The following is an 11,082-nucleotide window of genomic DNA, read 5'->3' as shown; positions in this document are numbered from 1 at the left end:
ATTCATCGGATTGCAGAAAATATTATGGATATTTTTCATGAAATAAACGATTTAATTAACAACGGAAAAAAAGATTTTTTTGAAAGCTCCTTATAGAATTCAATTATATCATGAAATGCTACCTAATAAACCATTACCGCCCCAACCTATAATAACACGATGGGGTGCTTGGTTAGAATCAGCAATATTTTATGCAGATAATTTCGAAAATTTTAAAAATGTTATACAAAGCCTACCAGAAGACGATGTAAAAAGCATTAAAAACTGTAAGCAAATTCTAACTAAATCAAATATAATTAACGATTTAACTTATATTAAAACAAATTTTTCGGTTATTGTTGAAAGTATTAAAAAGCTTGAGACTTCAGGTTTGCTACTCATAAATGCTTTAGAAATATTTGAACAAGTTACAAATGCTATCAATAATCTTTCAGAAAATGAAAATAGCGTATTAATTAAAAAAAAATGTTCCGACATTATTAAAAAAAACAAAGGCCTGCTAATTTTAAAAGAAATTTCTAAAATACACCAAGGTGAGAATGTTGACTTAAGTTCTTCTATCAAACACTTTTCCCCGGAAATGTTGTCAAGTTTTAAATATGCACCCATAACAAGTGTTGATGTGGAACGAAGTTTTTCTGCATACAAACATATTGTCACAAATCGCCGTCATAATTTAACTGAGATCAATATGGAACATATTATTGTTACTTATTGTTTTTCCAATAACAAATAAATTATATATTTTTTATCACAATCATAAATTCATAAAATATATTGTATATAATATTGTAGTTTATTATTTTTTTTTCATCATAAATGTTTTGATTTTATAAATTTTCCATAAATAAAAAGCTGTAATAGGTAATAAAAATTTATTTTGCATGTTTTGTGATATTTAAGTGCATATTTTCGTCATAAATGTTTTGATTTTATAATTTTACCATAAATAAAAAGCTGTAATAATCAAAAATTATTTTGCATGTTTTATGATTTTTAAGTGCATATTCAGAACTTTTTAAGTGCATATTTGCATGCATATTTTAACATTTTAAATGCATATAAATCCGGTCTTTGATTATAAGTATTGTATGTAGTAACTACTTTAAATTGGACGAAAAACCTAAAGTGCAAGGACCCGTGCAAATTATTATTGAAAAGTAGGTAACAACATTACAATAGGTTAACCTACTAATAATTACATTAACCCTTCACTGCATGATTTTTTATTAAATAATAAAAAAAATGTTTTTAATAGATTACAACCTGTAGAATCCATTAAAATTATTAAAAAAATTCAGTTATAAAATGTAAGTACTCAATTTGACTCAATTTTGAAAAATGCATGTGTGCACTTCTATGCACTATCGACAAACAATAATTATTACGTCTCAAATATTGAAATGCATGTATGCACTTCTATGCGTCATTAGTATATCATGTAATTTTAAAATTTATATAATATTTATTGATGAAAAGCAATATTATAAAATGAAAATATAAATAAGTACATGATTATATTTTTTGAATACAAATTAAATTAAAAAAAAAAAAAAAAATCTAAAATAATAATAAAAAATAAAACAAATTCAGTTAGGTATAATGAAATAAATCGAAGCAATTTCTTTCTTTATTACAACATAAAAAAACATCGCATTTAGTACACTTAGCGAATGATTGAAATTTACATTTTGGTAGTTTACATACTCGTCAAATTTTCTCAAATTGTATTCTGTGTTGATGCCCATCCAAACGTAAATGGGTTGATGGAATAATTGCAGTTGGTGTCCTTTTTTTTCTTTTTTCAAGCTCCTCTAGCATTTGTTTTTCCAAAGATTCCTTTGTTTTTCTGCCTTTTTTTTTTATTTCCATTTCTGTTTGACAAAGTTCCACAGCTAATTGCTCTCGAAATTGAGCTAGTTTCATTGGTTTTTTTGTAACTTTTTTATACAACATCCACGCGTTTACAATCGACATATCAACCAAATGGTAAAAAATTTTCATGTACCATTTCTTAGACCTCATTATTATTCTATAGCGCTCAATCATAGAATCCATAAGGTCAACCCCACCCATATGTTTATTGTAAACTTCAATGATTTTCGGCCTAGGTACAATAACGGTGGTCTTTTTTTTTTTTTGTCAAATCTACTCACTACATTTTTTTCGAGTTCACCTACAAAAGTTGAGGATACGTGTACTACCTTGTTGTCTTTCCATGCAACAGCTGAAATAGGGACATCTTCAACCACTGCGAAACACTCTTCAGAATATCCGCGATCTTTTTTCATCAATAAACGATCATCTGTCAAACAGACGTTTGGAAAACGATTACGTCTAAATGTGCCAACTGTGTGAATGCCTTTTTTTTCTAGATATATCATAACTGGTAATGAGGTGTAGTAATTATCGAAAAATAACTTATGGTGCACATTTTCCGGTACCATTCTAGTTATTCTCACAACAATGTTGCCTGTAGCTCCAAAATCTGGTTCATTGTGTATAATTCGTTCGTCTTCCTTATTTTCATTTCCCGTGTAAATTTCAAAGTTATAACCGTAGCCAGAAACACCACATAAAACAAATAATTTGTACCCCCATTTATGAGGCTTCAGAGGGAGATACTGTTTGAGATATGATACAGCTTTAGTTGGACACAATTGCTCATCTAATGATAAGTTTTCTTCGATAGGTACAGAGCTAAACTTTTTATTGAGTGTGTCAATAAGTGGCCGAACTTTAAAAACCCTGTCACGATTTGGATTATCTCTAGGTAAATCTAAAGTGTTGTCGTTAAAATGCATATACCGCCTAATATTTTCAAACACATTTACACTCATGCAATTTCTTATTATTTTATTATGAGTATTTTCTGACCAATATGACCTCGTATTTGGTAGATGGACGATTGACATCATTGTAATTATGCCCAAAAAATGTCGTACGTCGTTTATCGTTATTTTATTTGGTTTTTCGGGATTTCGTTGAGTACTATAAAGTGTAGACTGTTCGGCAATATGTGCTAATAATTCGTTATCAAAAAAATAAGAAAAAAATTCTTTAGGTGATTTCATTTCTTTTATTTCGTCAGGCATTGGCTTTTCCCCAAAAAATTTTATAAACTCGAGATTCTGTGAAAAATTTCCTTTTCTCCAAATCGGGTCCAACTTTTTTATTTTTGGTATATTTTTTGTTTTAGAATTATTAGAAGCAATTAGTTTTCTTGTGGATCTACGGTTTCTACTTATAGGTATTTGTGAAACAAATGACGAAGTTGGTGAAACAGATTCTGTTGGCAAAGATTGTACATCTGATGGAATTTGAATGACAATAGGGGATTGTGACGTTGAAGAACCGAAATTAGTTATATTTTCTTCAGAAAAATACACGGGATAATTCAGTATATTATCAGCATCGTCTATAGTTTCATTTAAAATGCGGTCGTCATTTTCAAATAATTCCTAATTATAAAATAAAAAATCCTAAATATAATAAAATACTAATACCTCATAAAAATAATAATAAGTAACTTACGGGCAATTCAAAATTTTCGTCATCACTTAGACCAATATCAGCAAACTCATCGTCGCTTTCAATAGGTATACTTAAAATTCGTTGAATTTCTGATTCATTATTCACTAAATTATCACACATTTTGATTTTTTAAATAATAAATAATTCGAAAAAATACTTCCATAAAAATATAAAAATCGACGGAGTCGGGAGTAGTAATAACACTAATAACTGTTGGTACCTATATTGCATGGAAGTGCACCAATGCATTAGAACAAAATACGTAATTTTACAGTATTCAATATAAAATTATTATCTTGGTATTTGTATAATCATAAATAATAATAGATATGAAGTATGATGATATTTTTTTGGATTTCCCATCGATTTTATTTTCGTCACAACACACATTACAACATTGACTGATAACGGATATTTCATAACGTTACTCGGCGGATTTTATTTTAGGTATATGGAATACGTGATACACTCTAGCGGTGAAATTCAATTCTAAACTGCTTTATCATATTATAGATTTTATTTATCAATATAATGATTATCAATAAAAATCATATTACGCTTACTATAACCATTGAAACAACGCAGTGCACCAGTGCCCTTGCATGCAGTGAAGGGTTAAACATTTTTATTACCATATAGACTGTGTCAAATCTACCAATTCTACATCTAGATCTAATAGACGGAAAGAAATAATTAATTAATGGATAACATAATATAATTATAATAATATTATAAATAATATAATCAATCAATAATTCATGTGAATATTTTTGGTGCATGCTAACTAATGTTAATATTTTCATCATATTTAGGTTTCAATTAATTAGGAACTGATTTAAATTTTGTATTTGTAACACAACATATTTTCTTATACTAAAGTAAGTATATAATTGTTTTTAGCTAGTATAATTTTCGTTTGTTCTTGACTATGATGATTGATTTAGATTGTACAATTGAACATTGTAGGTAAATAACTAATGTAAAGTAAAATGTATAATGTATATTATATTTCTAATAGTATTTCTAATGTGAAGTATATAGTGTTAATTTGGTTAAGAGTTTTAACTTCGAAAATTACATTACTTATTTTCTAGATATGACGGGTGTCTGTTTTCTTTGTGATAAAAAATTGAATGCCAGATGTACACAGGTGCATTCAAGCACTACACCATTTAGTAATATAACATACCCAGAAAAAATTGCTGAGCTTATTGGAGATGAATTGTGGTTATTGTAAACCCAGCCGATCATATTTGTTTCAAATGTAATAAATGTTTGATGCATTGTGACTAGGTGGAAAATGATTTGAAACTTGTTAAAGTGAAAACTTATGTAAAAAAAAAATATGGAATATTGCCTCCTGAACAGGCTGTAAAGGGTGTTGAGGTAAAGATAAAACCTAATTAGAAACAATCTACATAATATTAAGTTGTTATATAGAAAAAATTTATTTTTATAATTTAATTAGATTGTTAATGGACATTTAAAACCAGAGAAACGACTAGAAGGTCAGCGTAAAGTACCTAGTGGTGTGAGAGTAGGAGTTTCTCCTACTGTAGCTACTACTGCTACTCTGGTCAAAACTCCATTAAAGTTGTTAGAAACACAACAGCAGCATCATCGACCACAACACCTAGAACAACCGCCAACTCTACAGGACAAAAGTAACAAGATATAAAAGTGCTCACATTGTGAATTCCATTCAAAGGAGCTTGGGGATTTTGAGTATGTACATTATTTAGTAGTATATAAAAGTTATTATTTATACTTTTAATTTAGATTCCACAAGTACATCATGAATCATATTAACAAAGAGGAGACTGAAGAACCTATTTTAAATCAAGACATGGCAAATGCAATACTTGCGGTAAAAATAAGAAAAAAACATGTGCCTTTATCAGTGGCGTAACCAGGTGGGGGGAGGTTAAGGGGTTGTAACCCCCCAGAAATTTCTCCGAGGCCTAGTATAATAACCTATATAATACAGCAGTGATCTCAATTCAAAATGTTTTCTTAGAACTTATTAAAATTATGTTATTAGTTATTACTGTGGTTCAAAATGAATTACATGAATCAAAATTGAAAAAAATTAAAAAAAATTACAAGGTGGATTGAGCGCCATGACACTGTACTTGTGTTTCATGAACTTCAACCTGCAGTTGTGGTTGCACTTAATGAAATATCTACTTTGAAATATACTGAGACTTCTGCTTTAGCTAACCAACTTAGTTCCTCCATCCACCAATTAAGGTTTCAAGTAGGCTTATTGACATTAGTTATTAGGAGTATTTGCAATAACTGCTCCTTTGAGCAAAATTTCTTTAAACTGAAAACTTAGATTTAGAATCTGCTCAAGAATTTACTGATATGCCTCAATCAACTATAAAACAAATCCGCAATAATGCTGATGTTGAGTTTGATAATATATTTAAAAAAGTTGAAGATGTCTGTTCTAGTTTCGGTATAACTGTTAGTGTTTCAAGAATAACAAGTCGACAAAAAAAATAGGAGTAATGTTATGAATAATAATCCAACAGAATATTATAGAGTCTCAACATTCATCCCATTTCTTGATAACTTTTTTGAACAACTCCATAGACAATATCTTGAACATAGGGCCAAACTAAAAAGTTTCAACTGCTTAAACTTAAGACTAGCCAACAAATATCTGAAGAAACTTTTGAGGACTTCAAAATTATGTTTAATTTTTATACTGATATATTATTAAGAGGACGCTGCATATGTTTTCTCCGTCTTACAAATGTACAACATAACAAAAACTATTTTGCGCGTGAAAGAACCAAGAAGGCTACAGTCATAATTAAGAAACTAGATTTTCACCACATAAAAATGAGAGCATTGGCTGTGCAACGTTGTTTTTATTTTTTTGATATCCTTTATATGAAAAAGTTTTTCAAGCTTGAAAAACACAAACAATAATGTTTTTTGAAACAGTAAGAACTTTTTTCATATAAGTGATATCAAAAAATAAAAACAACGTTGCACAGCTAAAGTTTTCTTTTTTATATAGTGCAAAGCTCATTTCTTAGTTATGACTGTAACCTTCTCGGTTCTTTCCCACGCAAAACAGTTTTTGCTATGTCGTACATTTGTAAGACGGAGACAACACATACAGATGTAGCGTCCTCTTAAGTAACAAGAACAATATGACTAGCTTAGAAGTAGGTTATGGTGAACTTAAACTGTGGTATAACAGTTGCGCATTCAAATCACCAAATTCGTCGTTAACAATAACAGAACATTTTTTCCATTGTAATCCTGATTTTTTTCCTGTAATCTCAGGTATTGCAAATATTAATTACACTACCAGTCACAACAGTTAATGGAGAGAGGTCTTTTTCTTCCTTGCGACGACTTAAAAATTATCTCAGAAATACTACTGGTCAAATGAGACCAAATGGATTGGCAGTCCTCAATATACATCAGGATATTTATGTTGATCCATTGATGATAATTAATGAAATGGCTAAAACTTCAAAACAAAGACCCAATATTAATCTATAAGTGTCTTTTATTTGTTTTTCATTCATAATATGGCGTTTATTGTTTTATTTCTTGTGATATATAACAATATTATAATATATATGACAATAATAATTGAGAAATTTATACAGTGTATATATTAACATTATTTATGTAGTATTATTAACCATGCAAGATATTAGCTTGCTTATGTATATATATTATAATAATGTAACATTGTAACCCACCTAACAAATTTTTTTTCTAGTTGCGCCACTGGCCTTTAATATATAAATTTAGCGTAAGACCAATAAATATTTTTTCAGTTCATATTTTAATTTTGTTGTAAACACTTCCATTACTACTTTTACGCTTTATAACTTTCAATAATAATATATGATATATAATAGGTATATAATATAATATATGATATATAATATATAATATAATATATAATATAATATATATATATATAATATGTATATTTTATTTGTTTATCATTTTGTTCCATAATATCATAATTTAAAAATATATATTATAATAGTACTGATGTTTTTATATATTGTATTTTCATTTAAAAGAATTTCTTTCAATAATATAATATTATGTACCTAACTCATTTACTATTATTATGAATGCAGTTACTAATATTATGATACACAATTTTGATTTGATCTCTTAATTTATATACATTTAACTATATAAAATATATTTTATTTAGGAGCTGCAACAGAGGGAACTCCTTTATAGATGTCGATTATGTGCTAAATCCTTTCATATTAAAATAGAATTCCGTGATCACATTCAGAATGACCATAATCAGCCAACTCCATCAACCTCAAAAAGAGTAAATTAAAATTTATTGACTTTTAATTTAAAAGAATTTCTTACAATAATATAACATTATGTAACTCATTTACTATTTTGAATGCAGTTAATTGTATGATACACAATTTTGATTTGATCTCTTAATTTATATAAAATTAATTATACTATATTTAATTTTATTTAGGTGCCGCAACAGAAGGTACAGCTTTATAGATGTCTAGTATGTGATAAATCCTTCTATTATCGAATTAATCTCCGTGAACACATTCATAAAGAACATAATCCATCAAGCTTAAATTGAGTGAATGAAAAATTAAATATTTTAACAACTCTTCATGTCCTAATTATTTTATTTTATTTTTAGGAAAGAGAAACTGATGGCAAATGGAAAATAAAACCGGAACTTACACAAAAATAAGAGGATGAAGAGGATACAACCGTACTTTAACAGGAAGAAGCTGTTCAAGAAACTCCATATAGTGCTAAGAAAGAAGTAGACGAAGACGATTATTTATTTTAATATTATAAATTAAACCACAATTTTTTTTTTTATAAATGTTTTATATATGTATTATTTTCTAATTGTGTTAGTTAGATATATTTTTACTGAATATTATTCTTAGAGCTCTAGTGTACATTACTTTTATTACTAGTTACTAGTTTATTACTTATATTACTTATATTACTTGTATTACTAATTCAAACGCATATAAATATGTCTGAATTATTGTCATAGTTTTATTCAATTATTTTAGGAGGTATCATTAAATCATATTTGGGTACAGTAGTAAAGTACTAAAATTTAAATATGTAGTAATATGAAAAAAACAATTATTTATTAATATTTAGTAGTTCTTATTTTTTGTTGTTTTATTTTCTAAATGTGTAGGTTAGCTTATTATAATGAACTGTACTTTTAAAGTTCTGGTGTATATTTATTGTAAGACTAGTTCAAACAAGTATAAATATGCTTGAATTGTTGTCATAGTTTTAATATAATATTAGGTTAATTAATGATTGTGGCGATATAACTAGTTGTGCAAAATATATCCTTAATTGTTCTTATAGTTTTAATAATTTAAGCAAAATCAATAATTGGGGTAGTAACATTACACCTAACTACATTTGCATACAGTAGTAAAATACTAAAATTAAAATTGCAGTATAAGACCTAACCTAGTTATATAAAAAAAAATTTTAAATATAAAAAATAAATAAATAATTGATATCTAGAAGTTCTTAATTTTTGTTTATTATTTCTTAAATGTAAAATATAGGTTACGTTATTGTACGTATTGTATAATTTCAAGCGTACTTGGCAATAAGTTTTAATACAAGTTTAAAGACATATAAATATGTTCAAATCTTTTTCATAGTTTTAATAATCTTAATTTAATAAATAAGTTTTGTTATAATTTTACATTTTGAATTGTATAAGGGTATAGTACCTATCACAAATCAATTAGTTTTCATTATTTGATGTAAATACAATACAAATATTTAGAACATTCACATTCTTCAGTTTGTTGCTCTGTGAAAAAACATTATACAACATAAAACAAATTAAAAAAAATATTGTTTTAAGCCATCTAGTTTAAGAGTCATAATCAAATAATAATATTTTGTAGTTTGTAATATTATATTATACTTATTTATACATCTTTATCATATTTCTTAAATAAACTTAATTTTAATCTTTTGAAATGACTTGTTTATTGTTATTATATATGCAAGTTTACATGCCGATCTCTGACTTGGCAAGCGTTTTTTGATAACACTAACCAATAACTTTTTGTAATTCAATTAAAAAAAAGCGAAGAAGTGGGTGTTGCTCTGCTGTACAGTAGGTTACTGTAGGTTACAGTAGGTCACTGTAATGTATGGTGTTAAATTTGAATTCAATGGTATAAAATCATTGTACACAAAAAATGATTATGAGCAAAGCCGGTTTGTCAGCCTAGGATATTTTATATTATTTTTATATTGTGGTTATTAATACAATAGCCGGTAAATTTAATTAATATATTTTATAGATATTTAAATATTTGTATATTATAATATACTTGAGAAATTTTAAGTCCCCAAGAATAATATTTTTTAATTACAACAAAATAACTAAAATTGTTATTCTTGGTTTTTAATATGTAATTTCGTCCAAATTTGAACATAAATACCTATAAACATTTTTTTTTTAGAGATTTTGTTTACAGATTAACCTACTTACGTGGAACCTTGTTTTACATTTTCAATCCTTAGCTATAAAAGTTGAACATTTTATAAATTTTTAACTACAAAATAATTTTAAAATTGACAGTTCGATAAATGTTATATCAAAAATCAAACTTTAAATGCTTGTAAAAAAAATTGGGCTTATGTATTTTTAATATTTCTCAACTGCTGTTATAACAATATATTATCAAAAGCATTGAATTATATTTTCACGCTTATTGATCCAAAAAAAAACATTTTGACTATAAAAAAAAACTAAAAATCTCAAAACGAGTCAAAATATTTTGAAAATTTTTCTAAGTATTCGAATTGATAAAATAAACATATGGTGTAAATTTGAAGTAACTACAGATATTTGATTTTGAGTTAAGAAAATTTCCACACGAGAAATCGAGTAAATATCCAATGTTGTATAAATTTCAAATTCAAACGCCCATAAAAATTTAGTTTGACTTTCCTTGATAAAGTTAGACAAACTTATGATGAGTATTCTTGTATTAAATTTTCAAATCTAAGTTAAAAAAAAAAAATTATGAAATTTTAACTCAAAATAATTTGCACATTTCTGTGGTATTGACGCATTTTTTCAAAATTTAAAATTTTATATTGACATTTATAGAAAAAAGAATTTAAAATTTAAAACTGAAAATGTCAGTCAACATTGAACAAGCTCAAAACAAGATATTATATTTTGAAATAATTATGGTGTATAAAAAATGATAATATAAACATTCAGTGAAAAATGCATGTATCTATGGTTATTTGTTCCAAAGTTATATTTTTCCATCCCCCTGGGTCCCACGCATGACGTAGGTCGCTGGGAGTAATAAAGTTATAGTTAGATTTTTGATATTTAATTGAAATACTTGTTATTCATAAAATATTATTCATTGCATATTATTTATTTCAAATTCATATTATTTCTAAATCCAGAATCATTCAATATAAGTCCTATCGTTATGAAACTTTCAAGGTTTGAAGCAGTCAAGCCTCGATATCAAATTTCGG

At 26.7% G+C, this 11,082-nt stretch overlaps 1 pseudogene; it reads left to right on the top strand.

The window, feature by feature from the left end:
* Window positions 1-4,630: 4,630 nt before the first annotated feature.
* Window positions 4,631-8,146, top strand: LOC132947722 (uncharacterized; annotated as a pseudogene).
* Window positions 8,147-11,082: the final 2,936 nt, after the last annotated feature.

This window comes from Metopolophium dirhodum, chromosome 6 (assembly GCF_019925205.1).
Source record: "Metopolophium dirhodum isolate CAU chromosome 6, ASM1992520v1, whole genome shotgun sequence".
Classification (NCBI taxonomy): Eukaryota; Metazoa; Arthropoda; class Insecta; order Hemiptera; family Aphididae; genus Metopolophium; species Metopolophium dirhodum.
This window is presented reverse-complemented; position numbering and strand designations above follow the sequence as displayed.